General features: G+C 66.9%; 1 protein-coding gene across 1 annotated transcript in view; it reads right to left on the minus strand.

The window, feature by feature from the left end:
- The window catches only part of PNCK (pregnancy up-regulated nonubiquitous CaM kinase), a 29026-nt gene that overhangs the window by 9410 nt on the left and 865 nt on the right, over window positions 1–18751 (minus strand).

An 18751-nucleotide genomic window follows, 5' to 3' on the forward strand; every position in this document is an offset into this window, starting at 1 on the left:
GTGCGGGGATGGCGGGACGGGCCACGCGGGGATGGAGGGATGGGATGTGTGGGGATAGACGGATGGAGGGATGGGGCACGTGGGGATGGAGGGATGGGGCACGTGGGGATGGAGGGATGGGATGTGTGGGGATGGACGGATGGAGGGATGGGGCACGCGGGGATGGAGGGATGGGGCACGCGGGGATGGAGAGATGGGGCGCGTGGGGAAGGATGGGCCCAGACGAGGGAGGAGTCTAGTCTGGGAAAGAAGCTTCCTGGACCTTGTTCCCCGTGTTCGGTTCCGAGACGTGCTCGGCTTCGACTTGCGGGTTCTGTGGGGATGGAGGGACGGGGCACGCGGGGATGGAGGGATGGGATGTGTGGGGATAGACGGATGGAGGGATGGGGCACGTGGGGATGGAGGGATGGGGCACGTGGGGATGGAGGGATGGGATGTGTGGGGATGGACGGATGGAGGGATGGGGCGTGCGGGAATGGAGGGACGGGGCACGCGGGGATGGAGGGATGGAGAGATGGGGCGCGTGGGGAAGGACGGGCCCAGACGAGGGAGGAGTCTAGTCTGGGAAAGAAGCTTCCTGGACCTTGTTCCCCGTGTTCGGTTCCGAGACGTGCTCGGCTTCGACTTGCGGGTTCTGTGGGGATGGAGGGATGGGATGTGTGGGGATAGACGGATGGAGGGACGGGGCACGCGGGGATGGAGGGACGGGGCACGCGGGGATGGAGGGATGGGGCACGCGGGGATGGAGGGATGGGGCACGTGGGGATGGAGGGACGGGGCACGCGGGGATGGAGGGATGGAGGGATGGGGTGTGCAGGGATGGAGGGACGGGGCACGTGGGGATGGAGGGACGGGGCACGCGGGGATGGAGGGATGGGGCACGCGGGGATGGAGGGATGGGGCATGTGGGGATGAAGGGATGGGATGTATGGGGATGGACGGATGGAGGGATGGGGCGTGCGGGGATGGCGGGATGGGGCGTGGAGGGATGGGGCGTGCGGGGATGGAGGGATGGGGCGTGCGGGGATGGAGGGATGGGGCACGTGGGGATGGAGGGATGGGGCACGTGGGGATGGAGGGATGGGGCACGCGGGGATGGAGGGATGGGGCATGTGGGGATGAAGGGATGGATGTATGGGGATGGACGGATGGAGGGATGGGGCGTGCGGGGATGGCGGGATGGGGCGTGCGGGGATGGAGGGATGGGGCGTGCGGGGATGGAGGGATGGGGCGTGCGGGGATGGAGGGATGGAGGGATGGGGTGTGCGGGGATGGAGGGATGGAGGGATGGGGCGTGCGGGGATGGAGGGATGGGGCACGTGGGGATGAAGGGATGGGGCATGTGGGGATGGACGGATGGAGGGATGGGGCGTGCGGGGATGGAGGGATGGGGCGTGCGGGGATGGGGCGTGCAGGGATGGCGGGACGGGGCGTGCGGGGATGGCGGGACGGGCCACGCGGGGATGGAGGGATGGGATGTGTGGGGATAGACGGATGGAGGGATGGGGCACGTGGGGATGGAGGGATGGGGCACGTGGGGATGGAGGGATGGGATGTGTGGGGATGGACGGATGGAGGGATGGGGCACGCGGGGATGGAGGGATGGAGAGATGGGGCGCGTGGGGAAGGATGGGCCCAGACGAGGGAGGAGTCTAGTCTGGGAAAGAAGCTTCCTGGACCTTGTTCCCCGTGTTCGGTTCCGAGACGTGCTCGGCTTCGACTTGCGGGTTCTGTGGGGATGGAGGGACGGGGCACGCGGGGATGGAGGGATGGGATGTGTGGGGATAGACGGATGGAGGGATGGGGCACGTGGGGATGGAGGGATGGGGCACGTGGGGATGGAGGGATGGGATGTGTGGGGATGGACGGATGGAGGGATGGGGCGTGCGGGAATGGAGGGACGGGGCACGCGGGGATGGAGGGATGGGGGCACGCGGGGATGGAGGGATGGGGCACGTGGGGATGGAGGGACGGGGCACGCGGGGATGGAGGATGGAGGGATGGGGCGTGCAGGGATGGAGGGACGGGGGCACGTGGGGATGGAGGGACGGGGCACGTGGGGATGGAGGGATGGGGCACGCGGGGATGGAGGGATGGGGGCATGTGTGGATGAAGGGATGGGATGTATGGGGATGGACGGATAGAGGGATGGGGCGTGCGGGGATGGCGGGATGGGGCGTGCAGGGATGGAGGGATGGGGCGTGCGGGGATGGAGGGGATGGGGCGTGCGGGGATGGAGGGATGGAGGGATGGGGTGTGCGGGGATGGAGGGATGGGGCGTGCGGGGATGGAGGGATGGAGGGATGGGGCGTGCGGGGATGGAGGGATGGGGCACGTGGGATGAAGGGATGGGGCATGTGGGGATGGACGGATGGAGGGATGGGGCACGCGGGGATGGAGGGATGGGGCGTGCGGGGATGGAGGGATGGGGCGTGCAGGGATGGGGCGTGCAGGGATGGGGCGTGCAGGGATGGCGGGACGGGGCGTGCGGGGATGGCGGGACGGGGCACGCGGGGATGGAGGGATGGGATGTGTGGGGATAGACGGATGGAGGGATGGGGCACGTGGGGATGGAGGGGATGGGGCACGTGGGGATGGAGGGATGGGATGTGTGGGGATGGACGGATGGAGGGATGGGGCACGCGGGGATGGAGGGATGGGGCACGCGGGGATGGAGGGATGGGGCACGCGGGGATGGAGGGATGGAGAGATGGGGCGCGTGGGGAAGGATGGGCCCAGACGAGGAGGAGTCTAGTCTGGGAAAGAAGCTTCCTGGACCTTGTTCCCCGTGTTCGGTTCCGAGACGTGCTCGGCTTCGACTTGCGGGTTCTGTGGGGATGGAGGGACGGGGCACGCGGGGATGGAGGGACGGGGCACGCGGGGATGGAGGGATGGGATGTGTGGGGATAGACGGATGGAGGGATGGGGCACGTGGGATGGAGGGATGGGGCACGTGGGGATGGAGGGATGGGATGTGTGGGGATGGACAGATGGAGGGATGGGGCGTGCGGGAATGGAGGGACGGGGCACGCGGGGATGGAGGGATGGAGAGATGGGGCGCGTGGGGAAGGACGGGCCCAGACGAGGGAGGAGTCTAGTCTGGGAAAGAAGCTTCCTGGACCTTGTTCCCCGTGTTCGGTTCCGAGACGTGCTCGGCTTCGACTTGCGGGTTCTGTGGGGATGGAGGGACGGGGCACGCGGGGATGGAGGGACGGGGCACGCGGGGATGGAGGGATGGGATGTGTGGGGATAGACGGATGGAGGGATGGGGCACGTGGGGATGGAGGGATGGGGCACGTGGGGATGGAGGGATGGGATGTGTGGGGATGGACGGATGGAGGGATGGGGCGTGCGGGGATGGCGGGACGGGGCACGCGGGGATGGAGGGATGGAGAGATGGGGCGCGTGGGGAAGGACGGGCCCAGACAAGGGAGGAGTCTAGTCTGGGAAAGAAGCTTCCTGGACCTTGTTCCCCGTGTTCGGTTCCGAGACGTGCTCGGCTTCGACTTGCGGGTTCTGTGGGGATGGAGGGACGGGGCACGCGGGGATGGAGGGACGGGGCACGCGGGGATGGAGGGATGGGGCACGTGGGGATGGAGGGATGGGATGTGTGGGGATGGACGGATGGAGGGATGGGGCGTGCGGGAATGGAGGGACGGGGCACGCGGGGATGGAGGGATGGAGAGATGGGGCGCGTGGGGAAGGACGGGCCCAGACGAGGGAGGAGTCTAGTCTGGGAAAGAAGCTTCCTGGACCTTGTTCCCCGTGTTCGGTTCCGAGACGTGCTCGGCTTTGACTTGCGGGTTCTGTGGGGATGGAGGGATGGGATGTGTGGGGATAGACGGATGGAGGGACGGGGCGTGCGGGGATGGAGGGATGGGGCGTGCGGGGATGGAGGGATGGGGCACGTGGGGATGAAGGGATGGGGCATGTGGGGATGGACGGATGGAGGGATGGGGCACGCGGGGATGGAGGGATGGGGCACGCGGGGATGGAGGGATGGAGGGATGGGGCGTGCGGGGATGGAGGGATGGGGCGTGCAGGGATGGCGGGACGGGGCGTGCGGGGATGGCGGGACGGGGCGTGCGGGGATGGCGGGACGGGGCACGCGGGGATGGAGGGACGGGGCACGCGGGGATGGAGGGATGGGATGTGTGGGGATAGACGGATGGAGGGATGGGGCACGTGGGGATGGAGGGATGGGATGTGTGGGGATGGACGGATGGAGGGATGGGGCACGTGGGGATGGAGGGATGGGGCACGTGGGGATGGAGGGATGGGATGTGTGGGGATGGACGGATGGAGGGATGGGGCACGCGGGGATGGAGGGATGGGGCACGCGGGGATGGAGGGATGGAGGGATGGGGCGTGCGGGGATGGAGGGATGGGGCGTGCAGGGATGGCGGGACGGGGCGTGCGGGTTGGCGGGACGGGGCGTGCGGGGATGGCGGGACGGGGCACGCGGGGATGGAGGGACGGGGCACGCGGGGATGGAGGGATGGGATGTGTGGGGATAGACGGATGGAGGGATGGGGCACGTGGGGATGGAGGGATGGGATGTGTGGGGATGGACGGATGGAGGGATGGGGCACGTGGGGATGGAGGGATGGGGCACGTGGGGATGGAGGGATGGGATGTGTGGGGATGGACGGATGGAGGGATGGGGCGTGCAGGGATGGAGGGATGGGGCGTGCGGGGATGGAGGGATGGGGCACGTGGGGATGGAGGGATGGGGCATGTGGGGATGAAGGGATGGGATGTGTGGGGATGGACGGATGGAGGGATGGGGCGTGCAGGGATGGAGGGATGGGGCGTGCAGGGATGGAGGGACGGGGCACGCGGGGATGGAGGGACGGGGCACGCGGGGATGGAGGGATGGAGAGATGGGGCGCGTGGGGAAGGACGGGCCCAGACGAGGGAGGAGTCTAGTCTGGGAAAGAAGCTTCCTGGACCTTGTTCCCCGTGTTCGGTTCCGAGACGTGCTCGGCTTCGACTTGCGGGTTCTGTGGGGATGGAGGGATGGGGCGTGCGGGGATGGAGGGACGGGGCACGCGGGGATGGAGGGACGGGGCACGCGGGGATGGAGGGATGGGATGTGTGGGGATAGACGGATGGAGGGATGGGGCACGTGGGGATGGAGGGATGGGGCACGTGGGGATGGAGGGATGGGATGTGTGGGGATGGACGGATGGAGGGATGGGGCGTGCGGGGATGGCGGGATGGGGCACGCGGGGATGGCGGGATGGGGCACGCGGGGATGGCGGGATGGGGCACGTGGGGATGAAGGGATGGAGGGATGGGGCATGTGGGGATGAAGGGATGGGATGTGTGGGGATGGACGGATGGAGGGATGGGGCGTGCAGGGATGGAGGGATGGGGCACGTGGGGATGGCGGGATGGGGCGTGCGGGGATGGAGGGATGGAGAGATGGGGCGCGTGGGGAAGGACGGGCCCAGACGAGGGAGGAGTCTAGTCTGGGAAAGAAGCTTCCTGGACCTTGTTCCCCGTGTTCGGTTCCGAGACGTGCTCGGCTTCGACTTGCGGGTTCTGTGGGGATGGAGGGATGGGATGTGTGGGGATGGACGGATGGAGGGATGGGGCGTGCGGGGATGGAGGGATGGGGCGTGCGGGGATGGAGGGATGGGGCGTGCAGGGATGGAGGGATGGAGAGATGGGGCACGTGGGGATGAAGGGATGGAGGGATGGGGCACGTGGGGATGGAGGGATGGGGCATGTGGGGATGAAGGGATGGGATGTGTGGGGATGGACGGATGGCGGGATGGGGCACGTGGGGATGGCGGGATGGGGCACGTGGGGATGGCGGGATGGGGCACGTGGGGATGGCGGGATGGGGCGTGCGGGGATGGCGGGATGGGGCGTGCGGGGATGGAGGGATGGGGCATGCGGGGATGGAGGGATGGGGCGTGCGGGGATGGAGGGATGGGGCACGCGGGGATGGAGGGATGGGGCACGCGGGGATGGAGGGATGAAGAGATGGGGCGCGTGGGGAAGGACGGGCCCAGACGAGGGAGGAGTCTAGTCTGGGAAAGAAGCTTCCTGGACCTTGTTCCCCGTGTTCGGTTCCGAGACGTGCTCGGCTTCGACTTGCGGGTTCTGTGGGGATGGAGGGATGGGATGTGTGGGGATAGACGGATGGAGGGACGGGGCGTGCGGGGATGGCGGGATGGGGCGTGCGGGGATGGAGGGATGGGGCGTGCGGGGATGGAGGGATGGGGCACGTGGGGATGAAGGGATGGGGCATGTGGGGATGGACGGATGGAGGGATGGGGCACGCGGGGATGGAGGGATGGGGCACGCGGGGATGGAGGGATGGAGGGATGGGGCGTGCGGGGATGGAGGGATGGGGCGTGCAGGGATGGGGCGTGCAGGGATGGCGGGACGGGGCGTGCGGGGATGGCGGGACGGGGCACGCGGGGATGGCGGGACGGGGCACGCGGGGATGGAGGGATGGGATGTGTGGGGATAGACGGATGGAGGGATGGGGCACGTGGGGATGGAGGGATGGGGCACATGGGGATGGAGGGATGGGGCACGTGGGGATGGAGGGATGGGATGTGTGGGGATGGACGGATGGAGGGATGGGGCGTGCGGGGATGGCGGGACGGGGCACGCGGGGATGGAGGGACGGGGCACGCGGGGATGGAGGGATGGAGAGATGGGGCGCGTGGGGAAGGACGGGCCCAGATGAGGGAGGAGTCTAGTCTGGGAAAGAAGCTTCCTGGACCTTGTTCCCCGTGTTCGGTTCCGAGACGTGCTCGGCTTCGACTTGCGGGTTCTGTGGGGATGGAGGGATGGGATGTGTGGGGATAGACGGATGGAGGGATGGGGCACGCGGGGATGGAGGGATGGGGCACGCGGGGATGGAGGGATGGGGCACGTGGGGATGGAGGGACGGGGCACGCGGGGATGGAGGGATGGAGAGATGGGGCGTGCAGAGATGGAGGGATGGGGCGTGCAGGGATGGAGGGATGGGGTGTGCAGGGATGGAGGGATGGGGTGTGCAGGGATGGAGGGATGGGGCACGTGGGGATGGAGGGATGGGGCACGTGGGGATGGAGGGATGGGGCACGCGGGGATGGAGGGATGGGGCATGTGGGGATGAAGGGATGGGATGTATGGGGATGGACGGATGGAGGGATGGGGCGTGCGGGGATGGCGGGATGGGGCGTGCGGGGATGGCGGGATGGGGCGTGCGGGGATGGAGGGATGGGGCGTGCGGGGATGGAGGGATGGAGGGATGGGGTGTGCGGGGATGGAGGGATGGGGCGTGCGGGATGGAGGGATGGAGGGATGGGGCGTGCGGGGATGGAGGGATGGGGCACGTGGGGATGAAGGGATGGGGCATGTGGGGATGGACGGATGGAGGGATGGGGCGTGCGGGGATGGAGGGATGGGGCGTGCGGGGATGGAGGGATGGGGCGTGCAGGGATGGGGCGTGCAGGGATGGCGGGACGGGGCGTGCGGGGATGGCGGGACGGGCCACGCTGGGATGGAGGGATGGGATGTGTGGGGATAGACGGATGGAGGGATGGGGCACGTGGGGATGGAGGGATGGGGCACGTGGGGATGGAGGGATGGGATGTGTGGGGATGGACGGATGGAGGGATGGGGCACGCGGGGATGGAGGGATGGGGCACGCGGGGATGGAGAGATGGGGCGCGTGGGGAAGGATGGGCCCAGACGAGGGAGGAGTCTAGTCTGGGAAAGAAGCTTCCTGGACCTTGTTCCCCGTGTTCGGTTCCGAGACGTGCTCGGCTTCGACTTGCGGGTTCTGTGGGGATGGAGGGACGGGGCACGCGGGGATGGAGGGATGGGATGTGTGGGGATAGACGGATGGAGGGATGGGGCACGTGGGGATGGAGGGATGGGGCACGTGGGGATGGAGGGATGGGATGTGTGGGGATGGACGGATGGAGGGATGGGGCGTGCGGGAATGGAGGGACGGGGCACGCGGGGATGGAGGGATGGAGAGATGGGGCGCGTGGGGAAGGACGGGCCCAGACGAGGGAGGAGTCTAGTCTGGGAAAGAAGCTTCCTGGACCTTGTTCCCCGTGTTCGGTTCCGAGACGTGCTCGGCTTCGACTTGCGGGTTCTGTGGGGATGGAGGGATGGGATGTGTGGGGATAGACGGATGGAGGGACGGGGCACGCGGGGATGGAGGGACGGGGCACGCGGGGATGGAGGGATGGGGCACGCGGGGATGGAGGGATGGGGCACGTGGGGATGGAGGGACGGGGCACGCGGGGATGGAGGGATGGAGGGATGGGGTGTGCAGGGATGGAGGGACGGGGCACGTGGGGATGGAGGGACGGGGCACGCGGGGATGGAGGGATGGGGCACGCGGGGATGGAGGGATGGGGCATGTGGGGATGAAGGGATGGGATGTATGGGGATGGACGGATGGAGGGATGGGGCGTGCGGGGATGGCGGGATGGGGCGTGGAGGGATGGGGCGTGCGGGGATGGAGGGATGGGGCGTGCGGGGATGGAGGGATGGGGCACGTGGGGATGGAGGGATGGGGCACGTGGGGATGGAGGGATGGGGCACGCGGGGATGGAGGGATGGGGCATGTGGGGATGAAGGGATGGGATGTATGGGGATGGACGGATGGAGGGATGGGGCGTGCGGGGATGGCGGGATGGGGCGTGCGGGGATGGAGGGATGGGGCGTGCGGGGATGGAGGGATGGGGCGTGCGGGGATGGAGGGATGGAGGGATGGGGTGTGCGGGGATGGAGGGATGGGGCGTGCGGGGATGGAGGGATGGGGCACGTGGGGATGAAGGGATGGGGCATGTGGGGATGGACGGATGGAGGGATGGGGCGTGCGGGGATGGAGGGATGGGGCGTGCGGGGATGGGGCGTGCAGGGATGGCGGGACGGGGCGTGCGGGGATGGCGGGACGGGCCACGCGGGGATGGAGGGATGGGATGTGTGGGGATAGACGGATGGAGGGATGGGGCACGTGGGGATGGAGGGATGGGGCACGTGGGGATGGAGGGATGGGATGTGTGGGGATAGACGGATGGAGGGACGGGGCACGCGGGGATGGAGGGACGGGGCACGCGGGGATGGAGGGACGGGGCACGCGGGGATGGAGGGATGGGGCACGCGGGGATGGAGGGATGGGGCACGTGGGGATGGAGGGACGGGGCACGCGGGGATGGAGGGATGGAGGGATGGGGTGTGCAGGGATGGAGGGACGGGGCACGTGGGGATGGAGGGACGGGGCACGCGGGGATGGAGGGATGGGGCACGCGGGGATGGAGGGATGGGGCATGTGGGGATGAAGGGATGGGATGTATGGGGATGGACGGATGGAGGGATGGGGCGTGCGGGGATGGCGGGATGGGGCGTGGAGGGATGGGGCGTGCGGGGATGGAGGGATGGGGCGTGCGGGGATGGAGGGATGGGGCACGTGGGGATGGAGGGATGGGGCACGCGGGGATGGAGGGATGGGGCATGTGGGGATGAAGGGATGGGATGTATGGGGATGGACGGATGGAGGGATGGGGCGTGCGGGGATGGCGGGATGGGGCGTGCGGGGATGGCGGGATGGGGCGTGCGGGGATGGAGGGATGGGGCGTGCGGGGATGGAGGGATGGAGGGATGGGGTGTGCGGGGATGGAGGGATGGAGGGATGGGGCGTGCGGGGATGGAGGGATGGGGCACGTGGGGATGAAGGGATGGGGCATGTGGGGATGGACGGATGGAGGGATGGGGCGTGCGGGGATGGAGGGATGGGGCGTGCGGGGATGGGGCGTGCAGGGATGGCGGGACGGGGCGTGCGGGGATGGCGGGACGGGCCACGCGGGGATGGAGGGATGGGATGTGTGGGGATAGACGGATGGAGGGATGGGGCACGTGGGGATGGAGGGATGGGGCACGTGGGGATGGAGGGATGGGATGTGTGGGGATGGACGGATGGAGGGATGGGGCACGCGGGGATGGAGGGATGGAGAGATGGGGCGCGTGGGGAAGGATGGGCCCAGACGAGGGAGGAGTCTAGTCTGGGAAAGAAGCTTCCTGGACCTTGTTCCCCGTGTTCGGTTCCGAGACGTGCTCGGCTTCGACTTGCGGGTTCTGTGGGGATGGAGGGACGGGGCACGCGGGGATGGAGGGATGGGATGTGTGGGGATAGACGGATGGAGGGATGGGGCACGTGGGGATGGAGGGATGGGGCACGTGGGGATGGAGGGATGGGATGTGTGGGGATGGACGGATGGAGGGATGGGGCGTGCGGGAATGGAGGGACGGGGCACGCGGGGATGGAGGGATGGGGCACGCGGGGATGGAGGGATGGGGCACGTGGGGATGGAGGGACGGGGCACGCGGGGATGGAGGGATGGAGGGATGGGGCGTGCAGGGATGGAGGGACGGGGCACGTGGGGATGGAGGGACGGGGCACGTGGGGATGGAGGGATGGGGCACGCGGGGATGGAGGGATGGGGCATGTGTGGATGAAGGGATGGGATGTATGGGGATGGACGGATAGAGGGATGGGGCGTGCGGGGATGGCGGGATGGGGCGTGCAGGGATGGAGGGATGGGGCGTGCGGGGATGGAGGGATGGGGCGTGCGGGGATGGAGGGATGGAGGGATGGGGTGTGCGGGGATGGAGGGATGGGGCGTGCGGGGATGGAGGGATGGAGGGATGGGGCGTGCGGGGATGGAGGGATGGGGCACGTGGGGATGAAGGGATGGGGCATGTGGGGATGGACGGATGGAGGGATGGGGCACGCGGGGATGGAGGGATGGGGCGTGCGGGGATGGAGGGATGGGGCGTGCAGGGATGGGGCGTGCAGGGATGGGGCGTGCAGGGATGGCGGGACGGGGCGTGCGGGGATGGCGGGACGGGGCACGCGGGGATGGAGGGATGGGATGTGTGGGGATAGACGGATGGAGGGATGGGGCACGTGGGGATGGAGGGATGGGGCACGTGGGGATGGAGGGATGGGATGTGTGGGGATGGACGGATGGAGGGATGGGGCACGCGGGGATGGAGGGATGGGGCACGCGGGGATGGAGGGATGGGGCACGCGGGGATGGAGGGATGGAGAGATGGGGCGCGTGGGAAGGATGGGCCCAGACGAGGGAGGAGTCTAGTCTGGGAAAGAAGCTTCCTGGACCTTGTTCCCCGTGTTCGGTTCCGAGACGTGCTCGGCTTCGACTTGTGGGTTCTGTGGGGATGGAGGGACGGGGCACGCGGGGATGGAGGGACGGGGCACGCGGGGATGGAGGGATGGGATGTGTGGGGATAGACGGATGGAGGGATGGGGCACGTGGGGATGGAGGGATGGGGCACGTGGGGATGGAGGGATGGGATGTGTGGGGATGGACAGATGGAGGGATGGGGCGTGCGGGAATGGAGGGACGGGGCACGCGGGGATGGAGGGATGGAGAGATGGGGCGCGTGGGGAAGGACGGGCCCAGACGAGGGAGGAGTCTAGTCTGGGAAAGAAGCTTCCTGGACCTTGTTCCCCGTGTTCGGTTCCGAGACGTGCTCGGCTTCGACTTGCGGGTTCTGTGGGGATGGAGGGACGGGGCACGCGGGGATGGAGGGACGGGGCACGCGGGGATGGAGGGATGGGATGTGTGGGGATAGACGGATGGAGGGATGGGGCACGTGGGGATGGAGGGATGGGGCACGTGGGGATGGAGGGATGGGATGTGTGGGGATGGACGGATGGAGGGATGGGGCGTGCGGGGATGGCGGGACGGGGCACGCGGGGATGGAGGGATGGAGAGATGGGGCGCGTGGGGAAGGACGGGCCCAGACAAGGGAGGAGTCTAGTCTGGGAAAGAAGCTTCCTGGACCTTGTTCCCCGTGTTCGGTTCCGAGACGTGCTCGGCTTCGACTTGCGGGTTCTGTGGGGATGGAGGGACGGGGCACGCGGGGATGGAGGGACGGGGCACGCGGGGATGGAGGGATGGGGCACGTGGGGATGGAGGGATGGGATGTGTGGGGATGGACGGATGGAGGGATGGGGCGTGCGGGAATGGAGGGACGGGGCACGCGGGGATGGAGGGATGGAGAGATGGGGCGCGTGGGGAAGGACGGGCCCAGACGAGGGAGGAGTCTAGTCTGGGAAAGAAGCTTCCTGGACCTTGTTCCCCGTGTTCGGTTCCGAGACGTGCTCGGCTTTGACTTGCGGGTTCTGTGGGGATGGAGGGATGGGATGTGTGGGGATAGACGGATGGAGGGACGGGGCGTGCGGGGATGGAGGGATGGGGCGTGCGGGGATGGAGGGATGGGGCACGTGGGGATGAAGGGATGGGGCATGTGGGGATGGACGGATGGAGGGATGGGGCACGCGGGGATGGAGGGATGGGGCACGCGGGGATGGAGGGATGGAGGGATGGGGCGTGCGGGGATGGAGGGATGGGGCGTGCAGGGATGGCGGGACGGGGCGTGCAGGGATGGCGGGACGGGGCGTGCGGGGATGGCGGGACGGGGCACGCGGGGATGGAGGGACGGGGCACGCGGGGATGGAGGGATGGGATGTGTGGGGATAGACGGATGGAGGGATGGGGCACGTGGGGATGGAGGGATGGGATGTGTGGGGATGGACGGATGGAGGGATGGGGCACGTGGGGATGGAGGGATGGGGCACGTGGGGATGGAGGGATGGGATGTGTGGGGATGGACGGATGGAGGGATGGGGCACGCGGGGATGGAGGGATGGGGCACGCGGGGATGGAGGGATGGAGGGATGGGGCGTGCGGGGATGGAGGGATGGGGCGTGCAGGGATGGCGGGACGGGGCGTGCGGGGATGGCGGGACGGGGCGTGCGGGGATGGCGGGACGGGGCACGCGGGGATGGAGGGACGGGGCACGCGGGGATGGAGGGATGGGATGTGTGGGGATAGACGGATGGAGGGATGGGGCACGTGGGGATGGAGGGATGGGATGTGTGGGGATGGACGGATGGAGGGATGGGGCACGTGGGGATGGAGGGATGGGGCACGTGGGGATGGAGGGATGGGATGTGTGGGGATGGACGGATGGAGGGATGGGGCGTGCAGGGATGGAGGGATGGGGCGTGCGGGGATGGAGGGATGGGGCACGTGGGGATGGAGGGATGGGGCATGTGGGGATGAAGGGATGGGATGTGTGGGGATGGACGGATGGAGGGATGGGGCGTGCAGGGATGGAGGGACGGGGCACGCGGGGATGGAGGGACGGGGCACGCGGGGATGGAGGGATGGAGAGATGGGGTGCGTGGGGAAGGACGGGCCCAGACGAGGGAGGAGTCTAGTCTGGGAAAGAAGCTTCCTGGACCTTGTTCCCCGTGTTCGGTTCCGAGACGTGCTCGGCTTCGACTTGCGGGTTCTGTGGGACTTGCGGGTGACTCACTTTGTTCTGTTGTTACTTGGGGCCACGCAAACCCGACCGGTTATACAGACTAAAATCACTTTTTGCTCATTAATGAGCCCAGAGTAAGTGATTAATGCCGGGGGGGCGGCAAACAGCTGTGCCTGTTTCTCTAGCCGCGTTCGAGGGGGCGGACGGCTCATGGCTTTACCCTGCGTAAGCTTCGGATCGATTTGGGGTTTGGACCCCACTGGGAACTGGGTGTCTGGGTGCGGGAGACAGGGGCAATTCTTAAGCTCTTCTCAGTTACGTCTGCAGCTCTGGGGCCTGTGGGTCAGACCCTGGGTCTGTGTTTGCAGCCGGCTGGCGGGTCCGGCTCGCCGGGGCAGGGGGCTGGAGGCCCAGGCTGGCAGGATGGATGGGGCGTGTGGGGGGGATGGATGGGGCGTGTGGGGCGATGGATGAGGCATGTGTGTGGGGGATGGATGGGGTGTGGGGGAGGGATGGAGGGAAACGTGGGGTGTCTTGCAGGGGACTTCGGCTCTCGTCCCGTCAACAGGGGAGCATCGATCCCGCTCGGCCGCCGCCCGGCTCCAGCCCTCCCGCCTCCCCCACCCCTGGCCAGGGACGGTCGGGGGGGCAACGAGCTGGTAACAACGACAAGACGGAGTGTGTGTGTGCCGGAGGGGGAGGGTGCGGGGGGGAGTGTGCGGGTGTGAGGGGCGTGTGCAGGGGAGGAGGAGGGGAGCGTGCGGGGAGCGTGCCGTCCATCATACGCGTACGCTCCAGTCTGGGCTGGGGCCGGTATTATCAAGCAACGCGGCATGGCGCCTTATCCCCCGACGAGAGCCGCGCAAAACACGGGGCGGCTGGGGATGGAGGGACGGACGGATTCACAGAGGGACGGACAGGGCGTATGGGACTATGGGGAAGATGTGGGGAGTGGGGGGCCCAGCCAGTGCTACACAATCCGTGCCCCCCCCTTCCACACTGGTGCAATATTCACACGACCTCCCTGCCAAATCTGCCCTGCTACGAACCAACAGGGCTCTGGGGGGGGCGGTGGGGGGCAGCGGGGGGCGCCATGCGAGATCTTGACTTTAGCAAAGCTTCTGACACAGGACCCCCCCAGGAGCCTGGCCAGCCGGGTAGGACGTCTGGGCTGGCTGCAGGGACGAGCCGGTGGCCGGATCCTTGGGCTCGGGGCGGGGGGGCCGTGGCTCCGGGGCTCGCTGGCAGCCGGGATCCAGCAGGGCGCCCCCGGGCTGGCCAGGCTCCTCGTCAACGATCTAGCGGGTGGGGTGGGCTGCACCCCCAGCCCCTCGGCAGAGGACCCTGGGCTGGGGGAGGCGGATCCGCGGCGGGGCAGAGCCCAAAGAGACCCGAGGGGATGAAGCGGGAGCAGGGCAGGGTCCTGCGCCGAGGCCGGGGGGCTCCCCGGCGCCGTGACAGGCCGGGGGCCGAGTGGCCCCGGGGCTCACGGGGGCCGAGGGGCCGGGCAGGAGTCGGCAGCGGGCCCCAGCTGCATTGTGGGCTGCGGTAGCCGGGGCCTCGCCAGGGCCGAGGGGCGGGACCGTTCCCCGCTCTGCGGCCGGGGGGCCACATCTGGAGCCCTGCGCCCCGGTCTGGGCCCCCCAGGAGAGAGGCCAGCGGAGGGCAAGGGAAACGGCCGGGGCTGGGGCAGGGGCCTGCCAAGGGGGGGCCGAGGGGGTGGGGGCGATTTCGTCTGCAGACGAGAAGAGCGAGGGGGGACTTGAGAGCAGCCGGTGCAGGGGGGTCCCCAAGGGGATGGCGCTCGGCGGGTCTCGGGGGGCAGAGCACAGAGCAAGGAGCCCTGGTCTCAAGTGGCAGTGGGGGGTCTAGGACGGATGTTAGGAAACACGGTTTCCCTGGAAGGGGGGGAGCCGGGGGGGGAAGTTGGGGAGGGGGTTCCCCGGGAGGGGGCGAGTTGGGGGGGGAAGTTGGGGAGGGGGTTCCCCGGGAGGGGGTGAGCTGGGGGGGGAAGTTGGGGAGGGGGTTCCCCGGGAGCGGGGGAGCCGGGGGGGGAAGTTGGGGAGGGGGTTCCCCGGGAGGAGGGGAGCCGGGGGGGGGGGGAAGTTGGGGAGGGGGTTCCCCGGGAGGAGGGGAGCCGGGGGGGGGAAGTTGGGGAGGGGGTTCCCTGGGAGGGGGCGAGCTGGGGGGAGGAAGTTGGGGAGGGGGTTCCCCGGGAGCGGGGGAGCTGGGGGGGGTTCCCCGGGAGGAGGGGAGCCGGGGGGGGGAAGTTGGGGAGGGGGTTCCCCGGGAGGGGGCGAGCCGGGGGGGGGAAGTTGGGGAGGGGGTTCCCCGGGAGGGGGCGAGCCGGGGGGGGAAGTTGGGGAGGGGGTTCCCCGGGAGGGGGCGAGCCGGGGGGGGGAAGTTGGGGAGGGGGTTCCCCGGGAGGGGGCGAGCTGGGGGGGGGAAGTTGGGGAGGGGGTTCCCCGGGAGGGGGCGAGCTGGGGGGGGAAGTTGGGGAGGGGGTTCCCTGGGAGGAGGGGAGCTGGGGGGGGAAGTTGGGGAGGGGGTTCCCCGGGAGGAGGCGAGCTGGGGGGGGTCCCCCGGGAGGGGGGAGGAATCTCCATCCTTGCAGGGTTCAAGGCCCCGCCGGGGTGATTTTGGGGGGCTGGACTCGGACCCCCTGGGCCCTTCCACCCCAATCTTCTGAGTCTCCGGCACCACCCAGCCGTCCCGACACACAGCGACACAAACCACAACCCAAACACCACACAACACACACAGCCACCCTAACACAACCCCCATACACACCACATCTCTCCACCCCCACAACACACACAGCCAGGGTAACACAACCCCTCCCTTACACACCACAGCTATGCACCCACACAACACACACAGCCAGGGTAACACAACCCCCCCATACACACTACATCTCTCCACCCACACAACACACACAGCCAGGGTAACACAACCCCCCCATACACACCACATGTATCCACCCACGCAACACACAGCCAGGGTAACACAACCCCCCCATACACACTACATCTCTCCACCCACACAACACACAGCCAGGGTAACACAACCCCCCCATACACACCACATCTCTCCACCCACACAACACACACAGTTAGGGTAACACAACCCCTCCCTTACACACCACAGCTATCCACCCCCACAACACACACAGCCAGGGTAACACAACCCCTCCCTTACACACCACAGCTATGCACCCACACAACACACACAGCCAGGGTAACACAACCCCCCCATACACACCACATGTATCCACCCACGCAACACACAGCCAGGGTAACACAACCCCCCCATACACACTACATCTCTCCACCCACACAACACACAGCCAGGGTAACACAACCCCCCCATACACACCACATCTCTCCACCCACACAACACACACAGTTAGGGTAACACAACCCCTCCCTTACACACCACAGCTATCCACCCCCACAACACACACAGCCAGGGTAACACAACCCCTCCCTTACACACCACAGCTATGCACCCACACAACACACACAGCCAGGGTAACACAACCCCCCCATACACACCACATCTCTCCACCCACGCAACACACAGCCAGGGTAACACAACCCCCCCATACACACCACATCTCTCCACCCACACAACACACACAGCCAGGGTAACACAACCCCCCCCATACACACCACATGTATCCACCCACGCAACACACAGCCAGGGTAACACAACCCCTCTCTTACACACCACATCTCTCCACCCACACAACACACACAGCCAGGGTAACACAACCCCTCCCTTACACACCACAGCTATCCACCCACACAACACACACAGCCAGGGTAACACAACCCCTCCCTTACACACCACATGTATCCACCCACGCAACACACACAGCCAGGATAACACAACCCCCCCATACACACCACATCTCTCCACCCACACAACACACACAGCCAGGGTAACACAACCCCCCCATACACACCACATGTATCCACCCACGCAACACACAGCCAGGGTAACACAACCCCCCCATACACACCACATCTCTCCACCCCCACAACAAACAGCCAGAGTAACACAACCCCCCCCCATACACACCACATCTCTCCACCCACACAACACACACAGCCAGGGTAACACAACCCCCCCATACACACCACATCTATCCACCCACACAACACACACAGCCAGGGTAACACAACCCCTCTCTTACACACCACATCTCTCCACCCACATAACACACACAGCCAGGGTAACACAACCCCCCCCGATACACACCCACATGTATCCACCCACGCAACACACACAGCCAGGGTAACACAACCCCCCCCATACACACCACAGCTATCCACCCACACAACACACACAGCCAGGGTAACACAACCCCCCCAAACACACCACATCTCTCCACCCCCACAACACACACAGCCAGGGTAACACAACCCCTCCCTTACACACCACATCTCTCCACCCACACAACACACACAGCCAGGGTAACACAAACCCTCCCTTACACACCACATGTATCCACCCACGCAACACACAGCCAGGGTAACACAACCCCCCCATACAACCCACATCTCTCCACCCCCACAACAAACAGCCAGAGTAACACAACCCCCCCATACACACCACAGCTATCCACCCACACAACACACACAGCCAGGGTAACACAACCCCTCCCTTACACACCACATCTCTCCACCCACGTAACACACACAGCCAGGGTAACACAACCCCCCCATACACACCACATCTCTCCACCCCCACAACACACAGCCAGGGTAACACAACCCCCCCATACAACCCACATCTCTCCACCCACGCAACACACAGCCAGGGTAACACAAACCCTCCCTTACACACCACATCTCTCCACCCACGTAACACACACAGCCAGGGTAACACAACCCCCCCCATACACACCACATCTCTCCACCCCCACAACACACACAGCCAGGGTAACACAACCCCCCCATACACACCACATGTATCCACCCACGCAACACACAGCCAGGGTAACACAACCCCCCATACACACCACATCTCTCCACCCCCACAACAAACAGCCAGAGTAACACAACCCCCCCCCCATACACACCACATCTCTCCACCCACACAACACACACAGCCAGGGTAACACAACCCCCCCATACACACCACATCTATCCACCCACACAACACACACAGCCAGGGTAACACAACCCCCCCCCGATACACACCCACATGTATCCACCCACGCAACACACACAGCCAGGGTAACACAACCCCCCCATACACACCACAGCTATCCACCCACACAACACACACAGCCAGGGTAACACAACCCCCCCAAACACACCACATCTCTCCACCCCCACAACACACACAGCCAGGGTAACACAACCCCTCCCTTACACACCACATCTCTCCACCCACACAACACACACAGCCAGGGTAACAC

This window comes from Lepidochelys kempii, chromosome 23 (assembly GCF_965140285.1).
Source record: "Lepidochelys kempii isolate rLepKem1 chromosome 23, rLepKem1.hap1, whole genome shotgun sequence".
Taxonomy (NCBI): Eukaryota; Metazoa; Chordata; order Testudines; family Cheloniidae; genus Lepidochelys; species Lepidochelys kempii.